At 36.4% G+C, this 8,072-nt stretch overlaps 1 long non-coding RNA gene across 1 annotated transcript; it reads right to left on the bottom strand.

The window, feature by feature from the left end:
• Positions 1-2,616: 2,616 nt before the first annotated feature.
• On the bottom strand, positions 2,617-6,006 carry LOC112420319 (uncharacterized). Its single transcript, XR_005646011.1, has 5 exons — positions 5,383-6,006; positions 4,214-4,282; positions 4,034-4,120; positions 3,438-3,542; positions 2,617-2,935 (listed from the first exon to the last, which is right to left on the bottom strand). It is a non-coding gene; the product is annotated as an uncharacterized lncRNA (long non-coding RNA).
• Between the last annotated feature and the right edge of the window lie 2,066 nt (positions 6,007-8,072).

The raw sequence follows: 8,072 nt of genomic DNA, 5'->3' as shown, positions 1-8,072 counted from the left end.
ATTCCTGACAATGATGAGTTGAAGAAGTTGATTCTTGAGGAGAGTCATAAGAGTAGGTTGAGTATACACCCGGGGGCTACAAAGATGTACCATGATCTGAAGAAACTGTTTTGGTGGTCCGGTTTGAAAAGAGATGTTGCTCAGTTTGTTTATGCTTGTTTGATTTGTCAGAAGTCCAAGGTTGAGCATCAGAAGCCTGCAGGGTTGTTGACACCATTGGATGTACCGGAGTGGAAGTGGGACAATATCTCTATGGATTTCGTGACGAGTTTACCGAACACTCCGAGAGGGCATGACGCTATTTGGGTTGTTGTCGACCGGTTGACGAAGTCGGCACACTTCATTCCTATTAATATCAGTTATCCGGTAGCACAGTTGGCAGAGATTTACATTCACAGTGTGGTGAAGCTTCATGGTGTTCCGTCGAGCATTGTGTTGGATAGGGATCCGAGGTTCACTTCTAGGTTCTGGAAGAGTTTACAGGACGCATTGGGTTCGAAGTTGAGGTTGAGTTCGGCTTATCATCCTCAAACAGATGGTCAGTCGGAGAGGACAATTCAATCATTGGAAGATTTGTTGAGGGTGTGTGTGCTTGAGCAAGGTGGAGCTTGGGATAGTCACCTGCCATTGATTGAGTTCACTTATAACAACAGCTATCACTCGAGTATTGGTATGGCACCGTTCGAAGCCTTGTATGGTCGGAGGTGTAGGACCCCTTTATGCTGGTTTGAGTCGGGTGAGAGTGTTGTATTGGGACCGGACTTGGTTTGTAACAACCACTTTCGTTTAATCGTTTATTTAATCGAGTTTAGGTGATTATATTATAATTATATAATATATGCATGATTTTGGTATGTTTTGATGATTTATGATGATTTGATTGATGACGTGATAAGTTATGAGTTTTGGAGGATTTGATTATGATATGAGATTTATTTTATTGTTAAATAGAATAAAGATTTGAAAATAATATAAAATATTTAGTTGAGGGCTGTTTTGATATTTTAGATAGTGTTGGGGGAGAAAGTGAGATAAGATAAGTATTTTAAGAGGAGATATAAAAGGTTAGACCTAGTTTAGAAAAACATAAAGTACGTACGACTGTTTTTGGAGAAAAGGAAGAAAAAGCCAAGAGAAGAGGAACCTAGAATGAGGGCTGCGATTTCTTCATACAAAGTAAGGGCGAGACTAATAATTCAATAATGTTATTTACTGTAATTCTGATGATTAGTTGACAAAGTTATGATTGATTTAGAGAAGTTTTGGAATTAGGTCAAAACCCTAAAAATTGATGATCAAACGGTAAAACTTGTTAGATTGATGAAAGAACCGTCCTTTAACCTTAGAATATGTTTAGGATGAATTCTGGAATCAAAACCACGCTTTGAACCATGTTGTGTGATGGATTTTTGAGAAAAACCCTAGTCTGCCCGTGCTTCTGTTCATCGCTCGCCACGGCGAGTGATGATCCTCGCCTCGCGAGTGATGAACTTCATCGCTCGCCACGCGAGCCCCTTCCCTTCGCCTCGCGAGTTGTTTGGTGCAACTCGCCATGGCGAGCAACCCTTCCTCGCCTCGCGAGCTTAGGCAGAGTGCATGTCATATTTCGTGTTTCGACCTTTTTAGTTGAATCTTGTATGCCTTTGAGTACCTGAACATACCTAGTATTGATTAGGAATGAATGTAGGATCAGAGGGAACCCAGAACAACCTTAGTTTGGGAGATGAGTGGTACTCGCCATGGCGAGTAAGTACTCTCGCCTCGCGAGTACAACCAGGATGAACTTGTTTATGTGTTTATGCGATCTGTGTCGCACTTGTTGATCAAGAGTGAACCCCTAACTGGTAATGAGACCTAGTGATGTCGTTTAATGCAGACTGTCGAGTTGTTTAAGTTATATTAATATTAATTTAATATGAACTATTGTATTGTATATTCATGCAAGATAAGAAGATGTGATAATGATACAAATTATGTGCTTTGATATAATGATATCATCTTGTTATGTGACCTGTTTATGCTGCTTCCGTTATTTAACTAAGTGCATAATTATATGATGAAGTTTAGCTCCAAATTATTAGATGCATGTTGATAAGTTGATTACGATGTTTTGTTCATATGTGTCCATGCATAGCATATCATTGAGCTTAGTCCTCACCACGAATATTAGGAGCTTTGTCCTCCGCACGTTTTATAGGAGCTTTGTCCTCCGCACGATTAAAGTATATTAATACTTATGATGACGATTGGTACCACCACTAGTGCAGAAAACACTTTTTAAATCAGGTAAAAAAGACTTTTTAAATCGGTTCTCCACCCGACTTATAGGTGGCCGATTTAATAAGTGTTTTGCTTTTAAGTCTGTTTACTTGACCCGATTTAAAATCTGTTTTTTAAATCGGTTAAACCGATTTAAAATGATATTAATTAAATCGGATGGCCACATTTAGAAAAGTTCAATAGATTTTTCTGATTTCAGGTTCATATTGACCCGATTTAAAATCATACAACTTAGATCAGTTCACCCGATTTAAAATCTAGATATTTAATATAAAAAAAAATCTCTGTTTCTCCATTATTGTACATAATAATAAATCAGAACATTATACACAATCATTTAACACAAAATATCAACATAGAACTTTAATTTCATACCAACTTGTAGATAAAACCATCCACAAAATCTAAACCTTGTCATGAATTCGCACTTACTACAGAAATTGATCTACACCTAACCTAGTCCAATGACTTCAAATAAATCCAAAAATCTATGCTATTACACAATGTTGGCACAACTTAATACTTTAACAGCTTGCAGCTAAAACACATCTGAAAGAAATTCTATAATGATAAACCAAGATTAACTACAAGCACATTTTCCATAACTCCTTTGCCACCAAAAAAAACTACAAGCAAGAGGACTATATCAAGTTCTCTGCATCAACAAAAACTTTAAATTAGTAAATTCACATTCAACACAAACATGCAAGTAAGCAAGAGAAAAATCATTGGTTTAAAATAATTCATTAATACAAAATCATTCATTGATACAAAAACATTGACAGAATATAAACATCAACATTGTTCGACTCCTACCCTAGTACAACAATTACTTTACACCAAGTCCAGTTACTTCAAATGAACCCAAGAATCGATTCTATTACATGATTTTGGCACATCCTTATAAATCCAAATATTAAATTATTTCTCATTCAAAGAAGTGATGACCACTCAATATAAATCACAAGTAAAATATTACTTGAAAAAACTATGTGCAAAAACAAAGTGTTCTCAAACAAAAAAGTAAGTGCAAAAACAGAGTGTTCTCAAACAAAAATATAACACCTCATAATAGTCATCCATCTCGATACCTTCAACATTTATAGGATCCAAAACCCAAATAAAAAAAAGTACCAAAAGTAGAAAATAACATGTACCTGTCATCTTTCTTTCCTCTTCTCCCCTGCCCTCACTTGTAGATTCCAAAGATCCAAAAGTTTCACCATTGTAAGAGTCATTAGTTGTCTACGTGATTGAGGTGCCTAGCAAATACCAAAACTAAAAAATTATAATTGACTCCAACATAATAAAATTGCTTCTGATGTCTAAATTGTCCATAGCATCAACATATCAAATGAAAATCATACATGATTGAGATTTGAAAAATAAATAACTAACAAATAAGTGAGTCACTTCTAGAAGTCCATCATACTTTAACAACATAAAAAATCAGTTTCGATATTATTCATATATAATATTTTGACTCCAAACAACCAAACTGGAAAGTGCCACTACCTAGGATCCTAATTGACAACACAATTTAGAAGGTGATTCATATAACTAATCAACTCCAAGATTTAATATAACTCAGCTAGAAGAACTAGAGTCAATATAATAATTCCTCAATTGCAACTAGATATCTTTCTTTCCTTTAAATGTAACATGCTAAGATTTCATTGTTTACATATGTATACATGCTCAAAGCAAAGCTCTCTCCAAGTGTTCTTAAAATTTTGAGGTTAAAAACAAATACCTTTGCAATTTTCAGCTTGTTAAAACGCATCTGTAGAACTTTATAGTTTTGAATCATATCATACTCTGTCTTAGCATCAAAATTCACCTAAAATGAACACCGAATTTCAAAATTATTTATAACGTAGATGAAATATCAGAGGAGGGAGAAACGAAAGTAAAATCAAAGTTGTGTTGCTACCTTGTACATCGGCACAACCCCTGGATATGTCATATCCAACATCTGGAATTGCACAGCACCAGATGCAGCCTAGCAATGAATGAACACAGGGCATAAGAACGGTGAGAACAAGAAAGTATACTTTAATTAACTGATCAGCTTTGAAATCATTATTGTGCCGATTTCTAAAAACAAATTAACCTATAAATTAATTAATGCAAAAACAATGGTAGCTGCACTCTGTGTCGATGCTCAAACTTTAGCACAATGCCATTAACAATAACAGCTGGAAATATAGTTTTCTAACATCCTTAACTATCCAAATTGTTGCAAAAACAGTGTTTATTCGAGATACTTTCTACCTCTAGCAGAAAAAATAATGACTTCCAAGACAATTTTTATAGAAATAAGAGATCACTTGCTTCCACAACAATCAATTTCGAGAGGCTAGGATCAATCACAAGCATGCTAATTAATGCATCCAACAAAAAATTGTACTCAAATCAGTCACAAGTACATATATGAATGTATTAATTTTACTTAAGATGAATTAAAACACAATCGCAAATATAAGCTATAGGAAAAATTTGAATGTCTAAGTATCACTCTTAATCATCATTAGATATTACAAATACGTGTTATCTTTGCAAAAGACCATCTTGTGTACATCCTGTAATAGCATGTCAAGTATTGACTGTGAGTGAAAGAGATTATCATAAATAAATACACTAAGGGCATGTTTGGATAAATAACTTATCATGATAAGAACTTACGTATAAGTTCACATAATTTATCTATAGCAAAAGATAAAATTAAATTAAATTATTCTCGTATATGCTGTAAGTTGTTTTTATAAGCTATATTAGAGAACTTATGAAAAAAGGTTTTGAAAACTGTCATAAATTACTTTCATAAGTTCTCTTGAACAACCTCACATAACATAAGTCAGTAGATAAGCTCAAATAAGCCAGTCCAAACAAGTCATAAATCCTTTTTGATAATCTTTTTGTTTTAAACCCTTGCCTTAGAACAAATTATCACAAAGATGAGACCACATTTTATTAATGAATCAATTTAATATCAAATTTAACTACTGATTCATAAAGTTAGTTAAAAGCAAGAATCAAATACTAATTCATAATCAATTAAATTAATCAAAATCAGAGGTGAAAAAGTTAGAGATAACATACTCAAAGCTTGTCCGTTGAAAATCTTCTAGAATCATCTCTACACATCATTTTCTTAACAAATCCTTAGCAGAAGAATAAACAGAACAGAGTATTCGAGAAGGAAACCTGAGATACGCCGTAATAACCACTTCAAAAACCTCATACGTAGAATCACCGTAAAAAGGAGGAATCCTGCTCAACATTATGTACCAAACAGAACACAACTCCACACATCAACTTTCTCGGTATAATATCTTCCTAACAGAACCTCTGGCGCCACGTAACACGGCGTTCCGACAACTCGTCATTTTCTCGCCATCGTCGAACCACCAAAATCAACTAATTTGAGATTATCCTCAGAATCGATTTCAGAGATTCGACATGCGTTTGCGATACCAGATCTGCCATACCAAAGTTCCTAGATGGGAATTTCATATTTGAGATTCCGAGATCGAAGATGCGTATGTGATTTTAGATTTGCGAGACCAGCCGAGATACAAATTTCAGATTTTCGATTCATGAGCTTGGGGTAAATTTGGGTTTATGAGCTGGCTGATGAACAAGTTTGAGGGAAAGGGTTAAAGGTGAGAATTTGGGGGAAAGGGTTAAAGGTGAGAATTTGGGGGAAGCGTTGTTGATGAACAAGTTATATATATGTTTCTTATATTTTAATTTAAATAATATAAATTAGATTTTAAATGGGGTTAAACCATTTAGTATGTAATGAAGTTAAAATCCTCTCCTCTACCCATGTTTTTAAGTCTGGTGGATAACTGCCCACTTAAAATCCCTGACTTAATATGTGTTTTTTGTACTAGTGCACATGCATATAAGGAGTCTAGGAGCATTGTCACATTGTCATGATTAAGATGCCTTGTTGATAATGAATGAATATGTGATTACGTGATAAGTGTTTATTGATTATGTTACGTTGTTCATAATGAATTGGATATATGATTACGTGATAACTGTTTAGCATTTATGCAAAGTTAATAATGGAATGATTATGATGTTAATTTATGATTCGCAATTACATTGATTAATGTTATTTTATTATGAAATCTCACCCCTTCTGCTTGAAAATGTTGCCCTTCGTATGGGTAACTTGCAGGTGATCGTGCTTAGTGTGCAGTTGCCGTCGTGAGTGGCCTTGCCTTCACTGTGTCGTCTAGGTCGCTCTGATACGTAACGGGATGGGGTTTTATGCTATAACATGCTTCATTCTCTTACGTGAACTGCCATGAATATTTACTGTTTTGATTAACTCTTTTGAGATACTTGTTGGGCCTGCGTGCCAAAACGTTTCATGAATTATGGTTAAGATTTTCCGCTGCAAATGTTTAAGATATTGGTTAGATTATTATTTAACTGTTGGATTACGTTATATGTGATATCCCGTTGTTTGATGTTTACTCTGATAAATGTTATGTTTTTAAAGAAATTTTAAATATTGGGAAAACGGGGTGTTACAATTGGTATCAGAGCAGGTCGGTCTGTCCGGTCAATTAGAGAATCGTGTCGAGTCTTAGTAATATTTATATTACTACCTTATGTTGTTGTTGCTACTTTTGTAGAATCTCGGAAATGGCTGGAAGAAACGATGCTGCGTTAGCTGCTGCTCTACAAGCTGTTGCCCAAGCTGTGGGACAACAACCTAACGTGAATGCCGGTGCGAATGCTGAAGCTAGGATGTTGGAGACGTTCATGAAGAAGAACCCTCCGACTTTCAAAGGACGTTATTACCCTGATGGAGCCCAGACGTGGCTTAAGGAGATTGAGAGGATTTTTCGGGTTATGCAGTGCACGGAGGATCAGAAAGTGCGGTTTGGTACTCATCAGTTAGCCGAGGAAGCTGATGACTGGTGGGTTGCTCTTCTGCCTACCCTTGGGCAGGAGGGAGCTGTTGTGACTTGGGCTGTTTTCAGGAGAGAGTTCCTGAGAAGATACTTTCCGGAAGATGTTCGCGGGAAGAAAGAGATCGAATTCCTTGAGCTGAAGCAAGGAAATATGTCTGTGACAGAGTATGCTGCCAAGTTCGTGGAGCTGTCTAAGTTCTATCCGCACTATACTGCTGAGAATGCTGAGTTCTCGAGATGCATCAAGTTCGAGAACGGTTTGAGGCCCGACATCAAGAGGGCGATTGGGTATCAACAGCTGAGAGTTTTTCAGGATTTGGTTAATAGCTGCAGAATCTACGAAGAGGATACGAAGGCTCACTACAAGGTAGTGAATGAAAGGAAGGGCAAGGGACAGCAGAGTCGTCCTAAGCCGTACAGTGCCCCCGCTGACAAAGGTAAACAGAAGATGGTCGATGTTAGGCGGCCTAAGAAGAAGGATGCTGCAGAGATTGTGTGCTTCAATTGTGGTGAGAAAGGCCACAAGAGCAACGCCTGCCCTGAGGAAATCAAGAAGTGTGTCCGGTGTGGTAAGAAAGGTCATGTTGTAGCTGATTGCAATCGTACAGACATTGTGTGCTTTAATTGCAATGGAGAGGGTCACATTAGTTCACAGTGTACTCAGCCTAAGAGGGCGCCGACTACTGGTAGGGTTTTCGCTTTGACTGGGACTCAGACAGAGAATGACGATCGTTTGATCAGAGGTACTTGCTATATTAATAATACTCCTTTAGTTGCTATTATTGATACTGGTGCTACGCATTGTTTTATTGCTTTCGATTGTGTTTCTGCTTTGGGTCTTGATTTGTCTGATAT

This window comes from Medicago truncatula, chromosome 4 (genome assembly GCF_003473485.1).
Source record: "Medicago truncatula cultivar Jemalong A17 chromosome 4, MtrunA17r5.0-ANR, whole genome shotgun sequence".
In the NCBI taxonomy this organism is placed as follows: Eukaryota; Viridiplantae; Streptophyta; class Magnoliopsida; order Fabales; family Fabaceae; genus Medicago; species Medicago truncatula.
Note: the sequence above shows the minus strand (reverse complement) of the source record. Positions and strands in the feature narration are given on the sequence as shown.